The sequence below is a fragment of the Ranitomeya imitator genome, chromosome 1 (assembly GCF_032444005.1).
Source record: "Ranitomeya imitator isolate aRanImi1 chromosome 1, aRanImi1.pri, whole genome shotgun sequence".
NCBI classification, from domain to species: domain Eukaryota; kingdom Metazoa; phylum Chordata; class Amphibia; order Anura; family Dendrobatidae; genus Ranitomeya; species Ranitomeya imitator.
Window position 1 is genome coordinate 437,566,078 of NC_091282.1, and position 20,213 is coordinate 437,586,290.

The 20,213-nt window shown below is 47.7% G+C and overlaps 1 protein-coding gene across 2 annotated transcripts in view; it reads right to left on the reverse strand.

Annotated features, from left to right (window-relative positions):
- LOC138675501 (zinc-regulated GTPase metalloprotein activator 1B-like) overlaps positions 1-20,213 on the reverse strand; it is a 241,759-nt gene that overhangs the window by 142,551 nt on the left and 78,995 nt on the right. The gene's annotated exons all lie outside the window — the stretch shown is intronic.

The window sequence follows — 20,213 nt, forward strand, 5'->3', positions numbered from 1 at the left end:
GACTAGTTCCCTGGATCAACGCCCTATCAAGGAATCTAGTTTATACAGGTCCTTCTCAAAAAATTAGCATATAGTGTTAAATTTCATTATTTACCATAATGTAATGATTACAATTAAACTTTCATATATTATAGATTCATTATCCACCAACTGAAATTTGTCAGGTCTTTTATTCTTTTAATACTGATGATTTTGGCATACAACTCCTGATAACCCAAAAAACCTGTCTCAATAAATTAGCATATTTCACCCATCCAATCAAATAAAAGTGTTTTTTAATAACAAACAAAAAAACCATCAAATAATAATGTTCAGTTATGCACTCAATACTTGGTCGGGAATCCTTTGGCAGAAATGACTGCTTCAATGCGGCGTGGCATGGAGGCAATCAGCCTGTGACACTGCTGAGATGTTATGGAGGCCCAGGATGCTTCAATAGCGGCCTTAAGCTCATCCAGAGTGTTGGGTCTTGCGTCTCTCAACTTTCTCTTCACAATATCCCACAGATTCTCTATGGGGTTCAGGTCAGGAGAGTTGGCAGGCCAATTGAGCACAGTAATACCATGGTCAGTAAACCATTTACCAGTGGTTTTGGCACTGTGAGCAGGTGCCAGGTCGTGCTGAAAAATGAAATCTTCATCTCCATAAAGCATTTCAGCCGATGGAAGCATGAAGTGCTCCAAAATCTCCTGATAGCTAGCTGCATTGACCCTGCCTTTGATGAAACACAGTGGACCAACACCAGCAGCTGACATGGCACCCCACACCATCACTGACTGTGGGTACTTGACACTGGACTTCAGGCATTTTGGCATTTCCTTCTCCCCAGTCTTCCTCCAGACTCTGGCACCTTGATTTCCGAATGACATGCAAAATTTGCTTTCATCAGAAAAAAGTACTTGGGACCACTTAGCAACAGTCCAGTGCTGCTTCTCTGTAGCCCAGGTCAGGCGCCTCTGCCGCTGTTTATGGTTCAAAAGTGGCTTTACCTGGGGAATGCGGCACCTGTAGCCCATTTCCTGCACACGCCTGTGCACGGTGGCTCTGGATGTTTCCACACCAGACTCAGTCCACTGCTTCCTCAGGTTCCCCAAGGTCTGGAATCGGTCCTTCTCCACAATCTTCCTCAGGGTCCGGTCTCCTCTTCTCGTTGTACAGCGTTTTCTGCCACATTGTTTCCTTCCAACAGACTTACCATTGAGGTGCCTTGATACAGCACTCTGGGAACAGCCTATTTGTTGAGAAATTTCTTTCTGGGTCTTACCCTCTTGCTTGAGGGTGTCAATGATGGCCTTCTTGACATCTGTCAGGTCCCTAGTCTTACCCATGATGGGGGTTTTGAGTAATGAACCAGGCAGGGAGTTTATAAAAGCCTCAGGTATCTTTTGCATGTGTTTAGAGTTAATTAGTTGATTCAGAAGATTAGGGTAATAGGTCGTTTAGAGAACCTTTTCTTGATATGCTAATTTATTGAGACAGGTTTTTTGGGTTATCAGGAGTTGTATGCCAAAATCATCAGTATTAAAACAATAAAAGACCTGACAAATTTCAGTTGGTGGATAATGAATCTATAATATATGAAAGTTTAATTGTAATCATTACATTATGGTAAATAATGAAATTTAACACTATATGCTAATTTTTTGAGAAGGACCTGTATACCCTGTAACATTATACTTTTCAAGAAAGGCATCCAGTCCCCTCTTAAATGTAAGTAATGAATCACTCATTACAACATCATACGGCAGAGAGTTCCATAGTCTCACTGCTCTTACAGTAAAGAATCTGCATCTGTTATTATGCTTAAACCTTCTTTCCTCCAGACGTAGAGGATGCCCCCTTGTCCCTGTCTCAGGTCTACGATTAAAAAGATCATCAGAAAGGTCTTTGTTCTGTCCCCTCATATATTTATACATTAACATGAGATCACCCCTTAGTCTTCGTTTTTCCAAACTAAATAGCCCCAAGTGTAATAACCTATCTTGGTATTGCAGACCCCCCAGTCCTCTAATAACCTTGGTCGCTCTTCTCTGCACCCGCTCTAGTTCAGCTATGTCTTTCTTATACACCGGAGACCAGAACTGTGCACAGTATTCTAAGTGTGGTCGAACTAGTGACTTGTATCGAGGTAAAATTATGTTCTCCTCATGAGCATCTATGCCTCTTTTAATGCATCCCATTATTTTATTTGCCTTTGTAGCAGCTACCTGACACTGGCCACTGAATATGAGTTTGTCATCCACCCATACACCCAGGTCGTTTTCATTGACGGTTTTGCCCAGAGTTTTAGAATTAAGCACATAGTTGTACATCTTGTTACTTCTACCCAAGTGCATGACCTCACATTTATCCCCATTAAAGCTCATTTGCCATTTATCAGCCCAAGCTTCTAGTTTACATAAATCATCCTGTAATATAAAATTGTCCTCCTCTGTATTTATTACCCTGCAGAGTTTAGTGTCATCCGTAAATATTGAAATTCCACTTTGTATGCGCCCTACAAGGTCATTAACAAATATGTTAAAAAGAAGAGGGCCCAATTCTTACCCCTGTGGTACCCCACTGCTAACCGCGACCCAGTCCGAGTGTGCTCCATTAATAACCAAATAATAACCACCCTTTGTTTCCTATCCCTGAGCCAGCTCTTAACCCATTTACACATATTTTCCCCTATCCCCAGTATTCTCATTTTATGTATCAACCTTTTGTGTGGCACCGTATCAAAAGCTTTTGAAAAGTCCATATACACTACGTCCACTGGGTTCCCTTGGTCCAGTCCGGAACTTACCTCTTCATAGAAGCTGATCAGATCAGTCTGACATGAACGGTCCCTAGTAAACCCGTGCTGATATTGGGTCATGACGTTATTCCTCTTCAGATACTCCAGTAAAGCATCCCTTAGAATGCCCTCCAGGATTTTACCCACAGTAGAGGTTAAGCTTACTGGCCTATAATTTCCGAGTTCAGTTTTTGTTCCCTTTTTGAATATTGGCACCACATTTGCTATACGCCAGTCCTGTGGCACAGACCCTGTTATTATGGAGTCTTTAAAGATTAAAAATAATGGTCTATCAATGGCTGTACTTAATTCCTGCAGTACTCGGGGGTGTATCCCATCCGGGCCCAGAGATTTGTCAGTTTTAGTGATTTTTAGATGCCGACGTACTTTCTGCTGGGTTAAGCAGGTGACATTTAATGGGGAATTTTTTATCACTAGTCGTTTTGTCTGCCATGGGATTTTCTTGTTTAAATACTGATGAAAAAAGTCATTTAGCATATTGGCTTTTTCCTCATCCTCATCCACCATCTCACCCAGACTATATTTAAGGGGGCCAACACTATCGTTTTTAAGTTTCTTACTATTTACGTAGTTAAAGAATATTTTGGGATTATTTTTACTCTCTCTGGCAATTAGTCTCTCTGTCTCAATCTTTGCTGCTTTGATTTGCTTTTTACAGAAATTTTATTTTTTGTATTTATTTAATGCCTCCTCACTACCTACTTCCTTTAATTCTCTAAATGCTTTCTTTTTGTCACTTATTGCGCCCCTTACACCTCTATTTAGCCATATTGGTTTCCTCCTATTTCTAGTATGTTTATTCCCATACGGTATATACTGTGCACAGGTCCTATCCAGGATGCTAATAAATGTCTCCCATTTTCTTTGTGTATTTTTATGTCTCAGGATATCGTCCCAGTTAATTGCACCAAGATCCTCTCTCATCCGTTGGAAATTTGCCCTCCTGAAGTTTAGCGTCCTTGTAACCCCTCTACTACACATCTTATTAAACGATACATGAAAACTTATTATTTTGTGATCACTATTCCCCAAGTGACCCCCAACCCTTATATTTGATATGCTGTCTGGCTTGTTGGTTAATATTAGGTCTAGCAGTGCCCCCCTTCTTGTTGGGTCCTGAACCAGTTGTGAAAGGTAATTGTCTCTCATAGTTATCAGACCCCATTACCTTTGCTGGAAATGCAGGTTTCTGTTCCCCAATCTATTTCAGGGTAGTTGAAGTCCCCCATAATAATGACTTCCCCTTGAGTCGCAGCTTCATCTATTTGCTTTACGAGGATATTCTCCGATGCTTCCATTAATTTTGGAGATTTATAACAAACCCCTATCAGTAATTTATTATTTTTTCCCCCTCCCCTTATCTCCACCCACAGGGACTCTACCTTTTCATTAGATTCACCTATATTATCACGCCGGATGGGTTTTAAGGACGATTTTACATATAGACACACCCCTCCCCCTCGCCTATCCATTCGGTCATTTCTGAACAGATTATAACCCTGCAAGTTAACAGCCCAGTCCTGGCTCTCATCCAGCCACGTTTCAGATATCCCCACCATGTCATAATTATGCTCCAACAACATTACATTAATTCTAATTCATCCATTTTGTTAGCGAGGCTTCTGGCATTAGCATACATGTCCTTGATGTTCCTCTCTGTACCTCTATTCTTTCTTAAATTATTAACTGTTCTAATCCCACCCCCCATGCCACTGCCACCCACATCTTCCTTATTTGTGCCCAGGTCTCTATCTGCACTATCTTCCCCTCCTATAAATTGAATACCCTTCCCCCCATTCCCTAGTTTAAACACTCCTCCAACCTTCTAGCCATTTTCTCCCCCAACACAGCTGCACCTTCCCCATTGAGGTGCAGTCCGTCCGTAGCGTAGAGCCTGTAGCCAACTGAGAAGTCGGCCCAGTTCTGCAGGAACCCAAACCCCTCCTTCCTACACCAATTCTTGAGCCACTTATTAACCTCCCTAATCTCCCGTTGCCTTTCTGGCGTGGCACGTGGTACAGGCAGTATTTCGGAAAATAATACGTTGGAGGTCCTTGCTTTTAGCTTGCAGCCCAATTCCCTGAAATCATTTTTAAGGACCTTCCACCCACCTCTAACTTTGTCATTTGTGCCAATGTGCACCATGACCGCTGGGTCCTCACCAGCCCCTCCCAGTAATCTGTCCACCCGATCAGCGATGTGTCGGACTCGAGCGCCAGGTAGGCAGCACACCGTTCGATGATCCCTGTCTTTGTGACAGATTGCCCTATCTGTTCCCCTAATAATTGAGTCCCCCACTACCAGCACCTGTCTGGCCTGCCCTGATCTCCTATTTCCCTCCTTACTGGAGCAGTCACTCCTTCAGCTTTCAGAGGACATGCCTTGCTGCAGCAGTGCTACCCCTGTACTGGCACCCCCCTCATCTGCCAACTTAGCAAACTTATTGGGGTGTGCCAGATCAGGACTAGCCTCCCTGGCACTCTTCCCTCTACCCGGCCTTCTGTCACCCAGCTTGCTACTTCACTGTCCTGCAGCTCCATCCTACCATCCCCCACCTCATCTATCCCATTGAGCGTCTGCTCAGTGAGCAGAAGACTCCTTTCCATGTTGTCAATGGATCTCAGTGTTGCCAGCTGCACATTTAGATCCAGAATCTGGGTGCTCACATCTCGCACAGCAGTATGCACCCTCGACCGGCTGATCAAGGACTGCATACATGTGGCAAGATGTGCACTGGAAGGCATTAACAATAGTGGAGCACATTTCCTAATGGGGAATAAAGACAGTAGAGAATAATACATACCGCATATACTCGTGTATAAGCTGAAGTTTTCAGCACATTTTTTTGCCGGAGGGGAAGAGGGGGTGGGGGAGCAGAAGACATCATACTCACCCTCCTGGTGTCATCGCTCATATCAGTCCCTGTATCTCGGATGCCAGCATCTCTCTTCCTGTCTTCCTTCCTGTGCTGAGCGGTCACGTGGTACCGCTCATTAAAGTAATGAATATGCACGCGTCTCCACTCCCATAGGCGTGGAGTGCATATTCATTACTTTAATGAGCAGTATCACTGACCGCTCAGCACAGGAAGGAAGACAGGAAGAGAGATGTCGGCACCCGAGATTCAGGGACTGATATGCAGCGCCAGGAGGGTGAGTAGGATGGGGGAGGGTGAGTAGGACTGGGGGAGGGTGAGTCATGCGATATTCACCTGTCTCCGTCCCACCGTCGGGCTGTGTCTTCCGGGTCCTCTGGCTGTGACGTTCAGGTCAGAGGGCGCGATGATGTGGTTAGTGCGTGCCCTCTGCCTGAACAGTCACTGCAGAGTGCCGGCGACACTGAGGAGCAGCGGGCAGCGACGAGAAGTATGTCATTTTCACTTTTTTAATCACAGCAGCAGGAGCATTATATGGGGCATATTTTAATATGGAGCATCTTATGGGGCCATCATTAACCTTTATGCAGCATTATATGGGCATATTTTTGTATGGAGCATCTTATGGGGCCATCATTAACCTTTATGCAGCATTATATGGGGCATATTTTTGTATGGAGCATCTTATGGGGCTCCTGATTCAATATGGATATTCAAAAACATTTAACCTACTGATATCTCAATTTTACTTTTATTGGTATCTATTTTTATTTTTGAAATTTATCAGTAGCTTCTGCATTTCCCACCCTAGGCTTATACTCGAGTCAATAAGTTTTCCCAGTTTTTTGCGGCAAAATTAGGTGCCTTGGCTTATACTCGGGTCAGCTTATACTCGAGAATATACGGTAAATCAACAGATACCAAGAGGAGTGATGGCCCTGCTCGCAAGCTTTCACTCTAAGAGGAAATAGGGAAGACACGAAAGGTGAATAGTAAAAAAGTGCTTGTGTTGTACGGTCCAGCCATCAATAGACACTGCATGAACCAGCACTAGCCAGTATGTGTACAGTACAGACACAGAGGGCTATAAAATGCATGGGAGGTGTGTGAACAGATGCTACAAGGGTCCTGGTTTTGAAGAAAATGTTGTATGGGCAAAATAGGGATAGTTAAATAAGTGTGGTGAGGCGATAGGCCAGTCTAAAGAAATGCTCTTTTAGGGCACGCTTAAAACTGTGCACATTGAGAATTACTCAAATTGTCCAGGGTAGTGCATTCCAAAGAATTGGCGCAGCAAGGGAGAAGTCTTGGACACGGGAGTGGAAGGTTTGTATTATTGAGGATGTTCATTTTAGGTCAATAGCAGAACGGAGGGCATGGGTAAGGGTAATAGAATGAGATGAGGGAGGAGATGTAGGATGGTGCCGAACCGTGGAGAGCTTTGTGTGTGAGTGATAAGTTTATATTGAACTCTGTAGCAAATGGGCAACCAGTGCAATGACTGGCACAGGGTGGAGACATCGGTGTAGTGGTTGGAAAGGAATACGATCCTGGCCTCTGCATTCTGGACAGATTGTAGAGGAAAGAGTTTAGTAAGAGGGAGACTGATTAGTACAAACTTCCAATTGTCCAGAACAATTAAGAGCTACAGTAAGAGTTTTGCAGAGTCAAAGGTAAGAAAAGGTTGAATTCTAGTGATGTTTTTGAGGTGTAGGTGACATGAGCGAGCGATCGGATGTAGGGGGTGAATCAAAAATGTAAATCAAATATGACCCTAAGACAGCGGGCATGCTGCTGAGGAGTAATGGTAGAACCACACACGGAAATGGCAATATCAGGCACAGGTAGGTTAGTTGGAGGGATAAAACACAAGTTCAGTTTTTGACAGATTCAGTTTTAGATAAAGGGAGGACATAATGTTAGAGACCGCGGAAAGACAATCACTGGTATTTTGTAGTAATGCAGATGTGATGTCAAGAGATGATGTATATAATTGGATGTCATCAGAATAGAGATGGTTTATACAATGGGGGCAGTATAAAAGAAGAGGATGGGGGCTAGCACTGATCCTTGAGGAACTTCAACAGTAAGTGAAGGGGAGCCAGCAAAAGATACAGCGAAGAACCGGTCAGTGAGGTAGGAGGAGAACCAGGAGAGAATTGTATCTTTGAGAATATTAGAGCGGAGCATAGTGAGGAGGAGCTGGTGATCCACAGTGTCATAGGTGTCCGATTGGGTTTAGATTGGGTTTAGATCAGGAGACACACTTGGCCACTAATCGCTTTTACCCTGGTCTCCTTCAGAAATGCAACAGTAGTCTTAGATTTGTGTTTTGGATCATTGTCATGTTGGAAAAGTGCACACCTACCAAGAGCACAGAGTGATGGTACCATCTTCTCTTTCTCTAAAGATCAGAACATCTGTGAATTCATGATACCATCAATGAAGTTTAGCTCCAGCTGCACTCATGCAGCCCCACAGGAGGACACTGCTTCCACTATGTCTCACTGTAGGCACCATGCAATTTTCTTTGTAATTCTCAGCTTTGTGACACCATACATCATTGAAGCCATCCGTTCCAAAAAACAGTTATCTGGTCTCATCAATCCAAAGTATAGAGTTCCAGCAATCTTCATATTTTTCAGAATGAGCCTTGGCAAATTGTAGTTTTAGGCAGGCTTATTTGTGCATGAGCTCTAGGAGAGGCTTTCTTCATGGACAATACCCATGCACGTCATTCCGTTGCAGTGTATGCCGACTGTCATTGGCGTGTACTAATTTTTGGAACTTAGTTTTGAATGAATTAGTTCGTAAAATAACATTTTTGGATGTGCAAAATAACAAACCTTGTTTGCAATCAATGGCCCGAGTATTTTGTAGTATGGTGTCTGTCACGCTCACGCCCTGACTGGTGGGCGTGAGCTCGGGGGTTTTGTGGCCCCACTGTGCCACAAACCAGACTACCCTGGAAGGGGCGTGACTATGACAGCTGCCTGGGTTTTCACTGGAGCCTCTGATGGTGAGGACAGGCTTGTGCAGCAGGCAGCTGCCAGGTGCTACTCCAGGGTGGTGTCTGGCTGTGGCTGCTGATCCCACTTGGGAGACAGGAACACCTGGATTGGTGCGGGCATTAGGCAGGACTGGCAGAAGAGCACGGCTGGAACACAGACGAGTAGGCTGGCACGGCTGAGACAGGGCTGGCAGAGACACGGCAGAGAACTCAGGGCTGGCAGAGACACGGCAGGAAACAGGACTGGCTAGGACAGCAGGAACACAGGACTGGAAGGCAGGGCAGAGACGGCAGGACTGGCAGGAACACAGGATTGGGAGGCACTGCAGAGAACACAGGACTGGAAGGCAGGGCAGGAACGACAGGACTGGCAGGAACACAGGATACACAGCACGGGTTGATGTGATGTATGAATCAGGCTGCACTCTGATGACACCCGAGTGCAGTCCTATTGTGAGTGAGATGAAGGAACAGGTAGGGACCTGTACACACAGAAGATGCAGGTACGGAAACAAGCCAGAAGGAAAGGAGAATGAAGGAACAGGTAGGGACCTGTTCACACAGGAGGACCAAGTAACAAGTAGAAGGTGGAATTAAGAGAAGAGAAGGAGAAGGAGAAGGCAGAGCCATGGACGGAGCCGCAAGAGGCGGAGCCAAGGGCGGAGACGCTGGAGGCGGAGCCAAGAGTGGAAACGCTGGAGGCGGAGCCAAGAGCGGAGACGCTGGAGTTGGAGCCAAGAGCGGAGACGCTGGAGGCGGAGCCAAGAGCGGAGACGCTGGAGGCGGAGCCAAGAGCGGAGACGCTGGAGGCGAAGCCAAGAGCGGAGACGCTGGAGGCGGAGCCAAGAGCAGAAACGGAGCAAAGTGCAGAAACACAGGAGGCGGAGCCAGATAGTACCGCAAAGAGCGGAGCCAGATAGAACCGCAAAGAGCGGAGCCACAGAGCAAAGCCAGAGAGTGCGAAGCAAGATCTGAGTGCAGAGCCGCAAGAGTGCGGAGTGTAAGCAGACAGAAAACACAAGGAAAGAAAGCAGGGAAGAAAGCCACAGACAAGGAGACCGAGAAAAGACAAAGTACAGACAAGGCAATAGAACAAGACACAGGGACAAAGACACAGGGACCAGGATATTCTGCCTCCTGGAGGGCGGACTACAAGAACAAGGCAAAAGCACAGAGAAAAGCTCAGAGGAAATAACTCAGAGCAAGGCCAGGCAAACTCAGCAGCTAAACACTAACTGAGCTAACACATTGCACAGGCCCAGAGCACAGGGTGGAGCTGCACTATATACAGGAGGCCTCTTGGTAATTGGTCAGGAACTGATTAGACAGATGCACCTGATTCCTATAAGAACCAGAGAGTTCAGGCGCCGGCCCCCTATACACACAGCCATGAAGCATGCAGAGAGCAGAGACACAGAACATGGAGCTGGCATTAAAGAGAAAGCACATCATGGCCTGGAGCAGTGGGTAAGATTGTGTGAGAGATGTGAGGCCATGCTGTGATGCCAGCAGAGTTGTTACAGTACCCCCCCTTTACGGCCCCTCCTCTTCAAGCCCGCCAGAACAACCTGTAGAAGAAGGATAGGAGGACACATAGTCATAGCCATCACAACATTCCTCTCGTCAGAGGCGTAGCTAGGGTTTCAACTTAGGGGGGGGGCGAAACATCTGAGTGGGCCCCTAACCAGCTAACCCTGATTACAGCTATGGTTGCACACTCTAATTGTGAATATAGGGGAACCTCAGAATATGACCGCGCTGTTATTGAAAATAAATCTATATACAAAAACAAACATTGACATTACCGCCATATTGTGTCGATATGCAACTTTGACGGTCACAATACTCTGAGTGCCCCTATAACAATGATGCATAAGTGCCCACTTAACATTTAATAATGTCCCCTAAGTTCCCCCATGTACTGCTCCATTATACACAGTATGGTGAGCTTAAAGCTTCCATATACACAGTATAAGGCCCCCACATCTCCCCTATACACAGTATGATGATTCTATAACTCCCCGATACACCGTATGATGTTCCCAGTGCTCCCCTTTACACAGTATGATCCCACTGCTCCCCTATACATAGTATGAGCCCAATGCTCCCTTATACACAGTATAATGCTGACAGAACTCCACTATAGAAAGTATAATGCCCCCAGAGCTCCCCTATATAGTGTAATGGGCCAACAGCTCCCATATGCACAATATGCCTTCACAGTTCCCTATACATAGTATGATGTCCCCCACAGTTCCCTATACACAGTATAATGGGCCCACAGCTTCCTTATACACAGTATAATGATGGGCCAGCAGCTCCCTTATACACAGTATGATGGGCCAGCAGTTCCCATATACACAGTATGAAGTGTGCACAGCTCCCTTATACACAGTATGATGGACTCATAACTCCCTTATACACAGTATGATGGGCCCGCAGCTCCCTTATACACAGTATGATGGACTCACAGCTCCCTTATACACAGTATGATGGACCCGCAGCTCCTGTATACACAGTGTGATGGGCCCGCAGCTCCCGTATACACAGTATGATGGACCGGCAGCTCCCGTATACACAGTATGATGGACCCGCAGCTCCCTTATACACAGTATGATGGACCCGCAGCTCCCGTATACACAGTATGATTGGCCTGCAGCTCCCTTATACAGTGTGATGGGCCCGCAGCTCCCTTATACACAGTATGATGGGCCCGCAGCTTCCTTATACACAGTATGATGGACTCACATCTCCCTTATACACAGTGTGATGGGCCCGCAGCTCCCATATACACAGTATGATGGACCCACAGCCCGCAGCTTCCTTATACACAGTATGATGGACTCACAGCTCCCTTATACACAGTATGATGGACCCGCAGCTCCTGTATACACAGTGTGATGGGCCCGCAGCTCCCTTATACACAGTATGATGGACCCGCAGCTCCCGTATACACAGTATGATTGGCCTGCAGCTCCCGTATACACAGTATGATTGGCCTGCAGCTCCCTTATACACAGTGTGATGGGCCCGCAGCTCCCATATACACAGTATGATGGGCCCACAGCTCCCTTATACACAGTATGATGGGCCCGCAGCTTCCTTATACACAGTATGATGGGCCCACAGCTCCCTTATACACAGTGTGATGGGCCCGCAGCTCCCATATACAGAGTATGATGGGCCCACAGCCCGCAGCTTCCTTATACACAGTATGATGGGCCCACAGCTGCCTTATACACAGTGTGATGGGCCCGCAGCTCCCGTAAACACAGTATGATGAACCCGCAGCTCCCGTATACATAGTGTGATGGACCCAAAGCTCCCGTATACACAGTGTGATGGGCCCGCAGCTCCCGTATACACAGTATGATGGGCCCGCAGCTCCCGTATACACAGTATGATGGGCCCGCAGCTCCCTTATACACAGTGTGATGGATTCACAGCCTCCTGTCATGATTTGGATGTCCCGGTCATTTACTCATCCTCCAGCGTATTCACTATTTTTTGTGGCACTGCTGCAGTGCCGCTGCTCAAACTTGTGAGCACAGCTTCTGACTGGCCAGAAGTTAGAAGTTATGTCACAAGCGCTCAATGTAAAACTATGAGGCTATGTGCACTTGTTGCGGATTTGTGTGCGGAATTACCATGGATTTCCTGTGTTTTTTGTGCAGATTTCACCCGCGTTTTACCACCTGCGGATTCCTATACAGTAGCAGGTGTAAAACGCTACGGAATCTACACAAAGAATTGACATGCTACGGAAAATACAACGCGTTTCCGTGCGGTATTTTCCGCACCATGTGCACTGCGGATTTGGTTTTCCATAGGTTTACATGGCACTGTAAACCAGACGGAAAACTGCTGCGAATCCTCAGCGGACAATCCGCAACGTGTGCACATAACCTGAGCGTGAGAAAGGGGCCAGGACGAGGCTCCCATAGACTCACATTGATTAGTGACCTCTGCGCTGCTCCATGAAACACTGGGCCAGGGGACAGGTCACTAACTGCAGGAGACGGAGCCGAGCGGAGACAAAACCAGATGAAAAACGTCAGAAGGTGAGTATCAGACAGAGGGCAGGGGACTTGGATTTTCAGCACCGCTCCAGCAATTAAATAAAATAACGCTGGAGTGGTGCTGTAAATGTGACGCAGCTCTTGGTTACTGTATGTGGGCTCCTTATACTAATACTCATAAAAGACCCAGGTGGTACGTATCAAACCCCCCCCCCCCATCTCCAGCCTCCCCAGACAGCAAATATTACATGTGATGGAGTACATATATCATAACAAAACATTATAATATTCAGCCCCCAGTGCCCTGTCCCCCCTCCCCCACTTCAGCCCCAATACCCCCATCATCTCACATCCACCCCTCAGTGCCCTGTCCTACCTCACCCACCTTCTGCCCTCACAACACCCAAATGGTCTCACATCCACCCCTCAGTGCCCTGTCCCACCTCACCCACCTTCTGCCCTCACAACACCCAAATGGTCTCACATCCACCCCTCAGTGCCCTGTCCCACCTCACCCACCTTCTGCCCTCACAACACCCAAATGGTCTCACATCCACCCCTCAGTGCCCTGTCCCACCTCACCCACCTTCTGCCCTCACAACACCCAAATGGTCTCACATCCACCCCTCAGTGCCCTGTCCCACCTCACCCACCTTCTGCCCTCACAACACCCAAATGGTCTCACATCCACCCCTCAGTGCCCTGTCCCACCTCACCCACCTTCTGCCCTCACAACACCCAAATGGTCTCACATCCACCCCTCAGTGCCCTGTCCCACCTCACCCACCTTCTGCCCTCACAACCCCCAAATGGTCTCACATTCACCCCCCAGTGCCCTGACTCCCCTCCCCCACAATACCCCCATGGTCTCACAATCACCCCCAGTACCCTGTCCCCCTCACTCACTTTCAGCCCCCACAATACCCCAACGGTCTCACAGTGACACACCTGAATTTAATAAATCTAATAAGTTCCATCCCCACTTACTGAGAAAGTTTGCACTGCAGGCAGGACCAGGAAGTGAGTGAAATGAAAGGTGGGCACTAGGACCCAGCGTGCACAGAGTGAAGAAACTGCAGCCAGGAAAAGCTTCAGGATCAGGTCAGACAATGACAGGGGAAACCATTCACTGCACGGGGGAGGAGACTGCAGCCGGCCACTGTGCTAGCAGCGTGCAGACATCAGAAGGGAGCAGACATTATACCGCTCTGCTCCTATGCGGTGTTCTGCCTCCTCACAGAAGTGGCCCTGCCCTGGCTCTCAGTGGGCCCCTTCATGTGACAGGGCCCGGGGCGATGGCCCCCTCTGCCCCCCCAGTAGCTACGCCACTGCCTCTCATAGAATGAGGTATTTGAAACATTAAAGATCTCAGGATGCTCAGTCTCTTTGAGTCCAGTAAGATCAGCCTCCCACTCAGAAGACACAAGGGACAGGACTTCTTTCACCTGGTCAACAGAAAGCAGGGACTTGGAAGCTTGTGATTTGACCACAACATAGTCTGATTCTTTGGACACTGAAGACACCTTCACTGGATCCAACTTAAGTCCATCATCACAAGAAAATTGGACCTCCTCCTTTAGACAGGTGGGAAGCAGAGATGAGAACACTTCAGTCTTGGGATCTTCGCCCGATAGCCAGATGGAAACTGGTGGCATACATACAGGAAACATCTTCAACCTGGTACCCTGAAAAAACTGGACCTCCTCTTCAAGATTAGAGGATGAGTAAGTCTCTGTCTTAGTATTATCAGCAAGTAGCCACTTGGAAGCAGAAGACATACATTTAGCAAGCCCCATCAGCCAGTTGCTCTGACAAGACTGGATCATTTCTTCCTCCGGATTGGTGAAGAACAGAGATGCAAGAGCTTCAGCTTCAATTTCTTCATCCACCTGCCACATGGAATCCGAAGGCATCATTACAGGAAGCATCTTATTCCCAAAGTTCATAGAAAATTTTTTAAGTGACAGGGATGTTCCTGGGAACTGGTCACAGGTATTGACACTGGAGGTGTGCGGAGAGGACGCCACTGCTTCCTTTACTTCAGTGAGGTCAGCACACCGTGACTCAATAGCCAGCTGATTGGATGGAGAAGATATCAACACTGTAGGTTGACCTAGCAGTCTAGGAACAAGAAACTTCTGGAGACTTGATAGTTCCAAACGCAGAACCACACTGGGTCTTTGGACCGGAACGGGCAGCAGAGTATCCGGTTCAGAACGACCGACGGGCGGACTGGTCAACAAGTGGAAAACAAATCTCTCCGCATACAATGCTCCGATTTGGAGCTGTAGTTGTCCCTTCAACACTGGACTGTTCATAAGTAGGACTCGGCAATCACCAAACACCTTCACAGGATTCTGGAGCAGTGGAACAGGAATCACACTTAGACTCCGTCTGGTTAGCAGCTTTAACACATCTGCAGGACTGAAGCTCCCACAAGGCACTGGAACAGACTCAGACTTTAGCGAAAGGGAGTTATTCTCACAAAGGCCAGTCTCTCCTACTGGCCCGAGTTTTTGGAGCTTTAGATCCCCTGGACAGAGGTCTTCCAGGTGTTCCTCACAACAGCAGCGACATAGTAAGCCCTTCTTACGACTGGTCTTAGACTGACGCTTTGCCAGTCCACTCTTGACAGTCTTTTTGGGTTCTATTAGAGTAGCTGCTTTAACGGGTAGAGGAACTGGAGGATCACAGACAGTCATGGCTTGACGTGGAGGTTTCTTCACAGGTTTCGCCCGTCTGGAGCGCCTCTCGGATCTAGATGGGGAAGACTTCACAGGAGCAGCAGGACGAGGCTTGTCAAAGACTTTACGGAAGGCCACCAGGAAGGCCCCAAGACTCAAGACGATAGGATCCCCTGCTTCCCAGAGGGGACAAATCCATAATAAAGCATCTCCTGCTAGGTAGGACATGATGTAGGCCACCTTAATCCGGTCAGAGGGAAAACAAGCTGCATTCTGCAGGATGTAGCGCAAGCACTGTTCCAGGAAGCTTTGGCATTCTTCTGGGTTCCCATAGAACCTAGGTGGGTCAGCTGGGTCGTGCTCCTCCTCATAGGCCCGGAGTTGATCGTAGAGAGCGTTTGAAATTATGATTGGGCCCGAGGTCTCCTCAATTGGAACGACACAGGGCGGAATAAATTCTTCAGCTTGCTCATACCGGTAGCGAGAAAGTTCATCATGCTCTGAGAGCGGTAGGACATGGGATACAGCGGAGGCCATGGCCTGTGCAAACTGTCACGCTCACGCCCTGACTGGTGGGCGTGAGCTCGGGGGTTTTGTGGCCCCACTGTGCCACAAACCAGACTACCCTGGAAGGGGCGTGACTATGACAGCTGCCTGGGTTTTCACTGGAGCCTCTGATGGTGAGGACAGGCTTGTGCAGCAGGCAGCTGCCAGGTGCTACTCCAGGGTGGTATCTGGCTGTGGCTGCTGATCCCACTTGGGAGACAGGAACACCTGGATTGATGCGGGCATTAGGCAGGACTGGCAGAAGAGCACGGCTGGAACACAGACGAGTAGACTGGCACGGCTGAGACAGGGCTAGCAGAGACACGGCAGAGAACTCAGGGCTGGCAGAGACACGGCAGGAAACAGGACTGGCTAGGACAGCAGGAACACAGGACTGGAAGGCAGGGCAGGAACGGCAGGACTGGCAGGAACACAGGATTGGGAGGCACTGCAGAGAACACAGGACTGGAAGGCAGGGCAGGAACGGCAGAACAGGCAGGAACACAGGATACACAGGACGGGTTGATGTGATGTATGAATCAGGCTGCACTCTGATGACACCCGAGTGCAGTCCTATTGTGAGTGAGATGAAGGAACAGGTAGGGACCTGTACACACAGAAGATGCAAGTACGGAAACAAGCCAGAAGGAAAGGAGAATGAAGGAACAGGTAGGGACCTGTTCACACAGGAGGACCAAGTAACAAGTAGAAGGTGGAATTAAGAGAAGAGAAGGAGAAGGCAGAGCCAAGGACGGAGCCGCAAGAGGCGGAGCCAAGGGCGGAGACGCTGGAGGCGGAGCCAAGAGCGGAAACGCTGGAGGCGGAGCCAAGAGTGGAAACGCTGGAGGCGGAGCCAAGAGCGGAAACGCTGGAGGCGGAGCCAAGAGCGGAAACGCTGGAGGCGGAGCCAAGAGCGGAAACGCTGGAGGCGGAGCCAAGAGCGGAGATGCTGGAGGCGGAGCCAAGAGCGGAGACGCTGGAGGCGGAGCCAAGAGCAGAGACGCTGGAGGCGGAGCCAAGAGCGGAGACGCTGGAGGCGGAGCCAAGAGCGGAGACGCTGGAGGCGAAGCCAAGAGCGGAGACGCTGGAGGCGGAGCCAAGAGCAGAAATGGAGCAAAGTGCAGAAACACAGGAGGCGGAGCCAGATAGTACCGCAAAGAGCGGAGCCACAGAGCAAAGCCAGAGAGTGCGAAGCAAGATCTGAGTGCAGAGCCGCAAGAGTGCGGAGTGTAAGCAGACAGAAAACACAAGGAAAGAAAGCAGGGAAGAAAGCCACAAACAAGGAGACCGAGAAAAGACAAAGTACAGACAAGGCAATAGAACAAGACACAGGGACAAAGACACAGGGACCAGGATATTCTGCCTCCTGGAGGGCGAACTACAAGAACAAGGCAAAAGCACAGAGAAAAGCTCAGAGGAAATAACTCAGAGCAAGGCCAGGCAAACTCAGCAGCTAAACACTGAGCTAACACATTGCACAGGCCCAGAGCACAGGGTGGAGCTGCACTATATACAGGAGGCCTCTTGGTAATTGGTCAGGAACTGATTGGACAGATGCACCTGATTCCTATAAGAACCAGAGAGTTCAGGCGCCGGCCCCCTATACACACAGCCATGAAGCATGCACAGAGCAGAGACACAGAACATGGAGCTGGCATGAAACAGAAACCGCATCATGGCCTGGAGCAGTGGGTAAGATTGTGTGAGAGATGTGAGGCCATGCTGTGATGCCAGCAGAGTTGTTACAGTGTCCCATAGAAAATGTTGACTTAGAAACGACACTAAACATTTTTTAACAAATCTGATGGGTGTACTCATTTATGCTGAGCACTGTGCAATATATACAGTACAGACCAAAAGTTTGGACACACCGTCTCATTTTTCTGTATATTCATGACTATGAAAATGGTACATCCACACTGAAGGCATCAAAACTATGAATTAACACATGTGGAATTATATACTTAACAAAAAAGTGTGAAACAGCTGAAATTATGCCATATATTCTAGGTTCTGCAAAGTAGCCACCTTTTGCTTTGATGACTGCTTTGCACACTCTTGGCATTCTCTTGATGAGCTTCAAGAGGTAGTCACCGGGAATGGTTTTCACTTCACAGGTGTGCCCTGTCAGGTTTAATAAGTGGGATTTCTTGCCTTATAAATGGGGTTGGGACCATCAGTTGTGTTGAGCAGAAGTCTGGTGGATACACAGCTGATAGTCCTACTGAATAGACTGTTAGAATTTGTATTATGGCAAGAAAAAAGCAGCTAAGTAAAGAAAAACGAGTGGCCATCATTACTTTAAGAAATGAAGGTCAGTCAGTCTGAAAAATTAGGAAAACTTTGAAAGTGTCCCCAAGTGCAGTGGCAAAAACCATTAAGCGCTACAAAGAAACCGGCTCACATGAGGACCGACCCAGGAAAGGAAGACCAAGAGTCACCTCTGCTTCTGAGGATAAGTTTATCGGAGTCACCAGTCTCAGAAATCGCAGGTTAACAGCAGCTCAGATTAGAGACCAGGTCAATGTCACACAGAGTTCTAGCAACAGACACATCTCTACAACAACTGTTAAGAGGACACTTTGTGCAGCAGGCCTTCATGGTAAAATAGCTGCTAGGAAACCACTGCTAAGGACAGGCAACAAGCACATGAGACTTGTTTGGGCTAAAGAACACAAGGAATGGACATTAGACCAGTGGAAATCTGTGCTTTGGTCTGATGAGTCCAAATTTGAGATCTTTGGTTCGAACCACCGTGTCTTTGTGCCATGCAGAAAAGGTGAATGGATGGACTCTACATGCCTGGTTCCCACCATGAAGCATGGAGGAGGAGGTGTGATGGTGTGGGGGTGCTTTGCTGGTGACACTGTTGAGGATTTATTCAAAATTGAAGGCATACTGAACCAGCATGGCTACCACAGCATCTTGCAGCGGCATGCTATTCCATCCGGTTTGCGTTTAGTTGGACCATCATTTATTTTTCATCAGGACAATGACCCCAAACACACCTCCAGGCTGTGTAAGGGCTATTTGACCATGAAGGAGAGTGATGGGGTGCTACACCAGATGACCTGGCCTCCACAGCCACCAGACCTGAACCCAATCGAGATGATTTGGGGTGAACTGGATCGCAGAGTGAAGGCAAAAGGGCCAACAAGTGCTAAGCATCTCTGGGAACTCCTTCAAGATTGTTGGAAGACCATTTCCTGTGACTACCTCTTGAAGCTCATCAAGAGAATGCCAAGAGTGTACAAAGCAGTCATCAAAGAAAAAGGTGGCTACTTTGAAGAACCAAGGATATAAGACATAATTTCAGTTGTTTCACACTTTTTTGTTAAGTATATCATTCCACATGTGTTAATTCATGTTTTTGATGCCTTCAGTGTGAATGTACAATTTTCATAGTAATGAAAATACAGAAAAATCTTTAAATGAGAAGGTGTGTCCAAACTGTTGGTATGTACTGTATACTTATATATTACACAGTGCTCAGCATAAATGAGTACACCCCGTCAGAACACACAGTCACACAAACTAACAAAAGACAAGCATACCATCTAACCAACATAGTGTAGGGAGTCTTACATAATCCACTTACAACAATTTTAGAATCGTTTTACCTACTGGCATTAAAACAGAGTATATTACAAGCGTCTATTGTACCACATGCTATACCATAAATCACCACAAGAATGTGCTATTGCATCATATTACATAGAAAAACAGCTAAAGGGAATCTGTCACCAACTTTAGGCTTCCAAATCTGAGAGCAGCGTAATGTACAGGCAGAGACCCTGACTTCAGCGGCACACCACTAACTGTGCTTCTTGCTATAGTTCTCCTAAATACTGTTTAAGGCCATGTTCACACAGTGCGTTTTTTACCGCGGAACCGCGGCGGTTTTGCCGCTGCGGTTCCGCAGCTGTTTTCCATGCAGGGTACAGTACACTGTACCCTATGGAAAACAGGACACACTGTGCACATGGTCCGGAAATTGTTAAAAAAAAGACGCGCTGAATAGCTCCCGGAAAAAAGAAGGAGCATGTCAATTCTTTTTCCGGAGCCGCAGCGGTTCTGCACCCATAGACCTCCATTGTGAGGTCCAAACCGCAGTAAAACCCGCAGATCAAAAATATATCTGCGGGTTTTACTGCGATTTGATGTGCAGAACCGCTGCAGCAGGAAGTGCGGGGAGCGGGCGGAAGTGCGTGGGCGGAGTGTGGCTGCCCCCCCCGTGTTCCGATCCCGCCCCCCCCGTGCTCCGATGCCCCCCCCCAGT